The sequence below is a fragment of the Solanum lycopersicum genome, chromosome 1, assembly GCF_036512215.1.
Source record: "Solanum lycopersicum chromosome 1, SLM_r2.1".
NCBI classification, from domain to species: Eukaryota; Viridiplantae; Streptophyta; class Magnoliopsida; order Solanales; family Solanaceae; genus Solanum; species Solanum lycopersicum.
Genome location: NC_090800.1, coordinates 42,592,975 through 42,597,835, shown reverse-complemented (window position 1 = coordinate 42,597,835; position 4,861 = coordinate 42,592,975). Strand labels below are relative to the sequence as shown.

At 42.0% G+C, this 4,861-nt stretch overlaps 1 long non-coding RNA gene across 1 annotated transcript; it reads right to left on the bottom strand.

Annotated features, from left to right (window-relative positions):
* Positions 1-376: 376 nt before the first annotated feature.
* Positions 377-1,550, bottom strand: LOC138340833 (uncharacterized). Its single transcript, XR_011213677.1, has 2 exons — positions 1,430-1,550; positions 377-706 (listed from the first exon to the last, which is right to left on the bottom strand). It is a non-coding gene; the product is annotated as an uncharacterized lncRNA (long non-coding RNA).
* Positions 1,551-4,861: the final 3,311 nt, after the last annotated feature.

Below are 4,861 nucleotides of genomic sequence, written 5' to 3'. Positions count from 1 at the left end.
TCTTCACTAATCATTTGGTTGCCCAAGGTAACCAAGGACATAGGCCTCAACCAAATGTGAGTACTCCCTCCTTTTGAATTTGGGATTTCATGAGGATGAACCCTCCTACTTTCCATGGCACTAAGGTGAATGAATATCCACAACGCTTCATAAATGATATATTAAATGTGGTAGATGTTATGGGTGTAACCCCTAGGGAGAGAGCGGAGCTATCTGCTCACCAACTCAAGGATGTGGATTAAGTGTGGTTTGTGCAATGGAGGGATGAGAGACCTTTTGTCACGACCCAACCCGATAGGCCGTGATTAGTGCCCGTTTTGGACACCCACATACAAACCTGCTAAGTATGACCAACTGAAACTAAGACAATATGGAATTTAATCAAATCAAGCCAACCCCAACGTCATATATATATATAAGAGGACCTGTCTCATAAGGAGTCATAACCATTCAACCATAACAGCATACGCGAGCCGACAAGGCCGCCACTATTCAAAGCATATATATACAACCCACATAATGTCCACAGACCTCTAAGAGTACATTAGTGAAACTCGACAGGACAGGGCCCCGCCATACCCATAGACGAGCAAAAGACTACACAAAAGTTATGTACCAAAACGACTGGGCTCCAGAACAGTGGAGCTCTCCCAATCAGCAGAGTAGATATCCTAGGCGGGAGGATCATCGAACTGCGCGTCTACACCTGCGGGCATGAAACGCAGCCCCCCGAGGAAAGGGGGGTCAGTACGGACAATGTACTGAGTATGTAAAGCATAAGGTAAAGATGACAGGATACCAATGTGGCAAGTCGAAACAAAATATCGCTACACATATACTTTTTAAGTGAAAATCATGCATATATTTAACATTTAAGGTGCCCAGCTTCCCTAGTAAGGGGCTCGGCAAAATAATCATCACGTCATCTCCGTCATCATCATCATCATAACCATCCTCATCACCAATCATATATATAATATACATACCCGGCCCTCTAGTGAGGAACTCGGTGACATATGCAAGAAACTCCGAACGAACATTACCCGGCCCGGGACTCGGTGAAATGATAAATGACTCTATGCACGAGCAGAATATTATGAGCAACCATATGCAATTAAAATCATTTCTTATAACTCAATAGAACAATCAACGTTAACCAGCAAGGAGTATTACCAAAGATTAATGTTTTATCAAGATTATGAACCTTTAATACGATATGAAAACGTAAAATTTCAATGACTCTAAGAAGCATTACCATAGATATTAGAGATCATCATAGCCTTAGACATAACCGATATATAGAGGAATAATTGTGGAAGCAAGAATATACATCACCTAGACGCTTTAGAGGTAAGTATCAAATCTGTCTGTTATTCGCTTATTTTTAAAAGTCATGCCAAGCAAAGAAAGAAGGGACAGCGTTACATACCGTATAATTGAGCCGCACGTCCAATATTTACTGCTCAAGCTATTAATCTATAACAAGCAACAATCGTGCCGCAATTAGATAAACATCATGCTTTACTTTCTTGTAAGCTAGCTAATAATCTAACAAAAATTCGGCAGCACCTCCCCTATTTTCCTTACTTCTTCCCAATCCGACAACAATCCAAATTATCCACAGCAATACCAATAACACATATAACCCAAAGAATCATATAAACAGCCCAAGCACCAACATGACACCACTAATAATCCGATTATGGTTTCCATTCATACTTAGCACATTCAATAACTAAAACAAACTTCCTAAGCTACTGGTCACGCTCCCTTCTTAAAATTAATGGATAATTAACAAGGGTATTCTAAAGAATTAACACACCAAACAAGGAGATTACTAACCAAATTATTTGCAGCTGCTGGCCAAGAGTTGCAGGGTTGGTTTCTCCATTTCCATGGCTGCCTAAGACAAGTGGTGAAGAAGAAGATGATATGCAGCAATGCATTTCACCACTATATATAGCATGGAGTGGATTTCTCCACCTCATTTAATAGTATGAAGTGGAGGCAGCCCCCCTCTACACCTGTCTACTAAGGCCAGCCCACAATCTGATCCCTTTTTAATTTTTGCCTTGAGTGGTGGGGCCCATTGGATTAAATCAATCCAAATTAGCCACTAATTAATCCCTCACTTAAAGTTAATGGCACTTACATTAACCAACTCATACTTAATATCACATTTGGAAATAACATCCTTGCCTAATATTTCTTTACGTCTTCTAGATCACGATGCGCACTACGTATAAAAAAAATACGAGGCATAACATCCTTCCCCCCTTAGGAACATTCGTCCTCGAATGTTAAGTTAGCGTCTTGCAAAAACAAATTCCAGCGAGGTCTCTCTAAAAGTTATACCTATCAACCTGCATTCCGTAACTTACAGATGCCTCACAGCTACATAATCTCATTATCTATCAATATAGTCAAGCTAGGAATTGAATTACCTGCAGGTACGGGGAACAAGTAAGGATACTTATTTTCCATTTCGTCTTCCGCTTCCTAAGTCATCTCCTCCCTATTGTTATTTTGCCACAATACTTTGACGGAAGCCACATCCTTAGTACGTAACCTTCTAACCTGACGATCAAGTATAGCCACGGGTTTCTCCTCATATGACAACTCCTCTGTTACCTGAATATCATCTACAGGGAATACTCTAGAAGGATCACCAATACATTTACGTAGCATCGATACATGGAAGACTGGATGTACCGCCTCCAAATCAGATGGTAGATCCAACTCATAGGCAACCTTGCCTATCCTACGAACAATCTGATAAGGCCCAATGTATCTCGGACTGAGCTTCCCCTTCCTGCCGAATCTCATCACACCCCTCATGGGTGATACCTTCAAGAATACCCAGTCACCAATCTGAAACTCCAAATCTCGACGCCGATTATCTGCATATGACTTCTGTCGACTCTGGGCTGCTAATAATCTTTCTTGAATAAGCTTCACCTTGTCAACAGCTTGCATAATCACATCCGGGCCTATTAACTTAGTCTCGCCAACATCAAACCAACCAATAGGTGATCTGCACTTCCTCCCATATAAGGCCTCGTACGGTGCCATCTGGATACTAGAATGGTAGCTATTATTATAGGCAAACTCAATGAGCGGCAAGTGGTCATCCCAGCTGCCTTTTAAGTCAATAATACAGGCCCGCAACATATCTTCTAGTGTCTGAATAGTACGCTCAGCCTGCCCATCAGTCTGAGGGTGAAATGTTGTGCTAAGGTTCACCTGTGTCCCCAATCCCTTCTGAAACGATCTCCAAAAGTTGGCTGTAAATTGAGCTCCTCTGTCTGATATAATGGACGTGGGAACCCCATGAAGTCTCACTATCTCCCTGACATATAACCTCGCATAATCTTCAGCCGAATAAGTAGTCCTGACTGGAAGAAAATGGGCCGATTTCGTCAGCCTATCTACAATAACCCATATAGAGTCATACTTCCGTTGAGTGCGAGGTAAGCCTGTAATGAAGTCCATATTAATCATCTCCCATTTCCAAGTCAGGATCTCTATCTCCTATAATAATCCACCAGGCTTTTGATGTTCGATCTTGACTTGTTGACAATTTGGGCACTGAGCAACAAACTCTGCTATGTCCTTTTTCATGCCATCCCACCAATATAAGCATCTGAGGTCATGATACATTTTTGTTGACCCTGGGTGAATAGAATAACGGGCAGAGTGTGCCTCTCCCATAACTTGCCGTCGTAGCCCCGCAGTATCGGGTACACACAATCTGCCTTCATATCGTAACACTCCATCAGGTGTAACCTTAAATGGGGTCTTTTCCTTTTGAAGAGCTGCATCTCTATACTGTGCCAGAATAGGGTCCTTGTATTGGTGTCTCTTTACCTCATCTATGATTGAGGACTCAGCAACCTCTCGAATAGAAACTCCACTATCTTCCGAATTAGCTAGACGGACTCCAAGGCTGGATAGCCGCTGAATCTCCCTAACCATATCCCTCCTTTCTGGTTGTACATCTGTCAAGCTACCCATGGACTTACGGCTAAGAGCATCTGCTACAACATTCGCTTTCCCTTGATGATATAAAATATCAACATCATAATCCTTTAGCAACTCTAACCACCGCCTTTGTCGTAAGTTCAGCTCCTTCTGTTTAAAGATATATTGGAGACTCTTATGATCTATATAGATGTCCACATGGACACCATATAAATAATGTCTCCATATCTTCAAGGCATGAACCACGACCGCTAACTCCAGATCGTGAGTAGGATAGTTCTTTTCATGCTTCCTAAGTTGTCGGGAGGCATAGGCTATAACTTTGCCATGCTGCATCAATACACATCCTAGCCCAACACCCGAAGCATCACAATAAATAACATAGCCGTCTGGTCCCTCTGGAAGAGTTAGGACTGGAGCTGTAGTCAATTTGTCTTTCAATAGCTGAAAGCTTCGCTCACAAGCATCTGTCCACTGGAACTTGGCTGCCATTTGAGTTAGCCTTGTCAAAGGCACTGAAATTGAGGCAAACTTTTCTACGAATCTCCTGTAATATCCTGCTAACCCCAAAAAGCTGCGTACCTCAATAGGTGTCGTAGGTCTGGGCCAAGTCTTTACTGCCTCAATCTTCTGCGTATCTACCCGAATACCATCAGCTCCAATAATATGCCCCAAGAATGCATCTGAAGTCAACCAGAACTCGCACTTAGAAAATTTAGCATACAACTTCTGGTGCTGAAGCACCCTAAGTACCGTCCTTAAATGATCTGCATGCTCCTCTTCTGAACGTGAATAGACCAGAATATCGTCTATAAATACAATAACAAACATATCAAGGAATGGTTTAAATACTCAATTCATTAAATCCATGAATACCGCT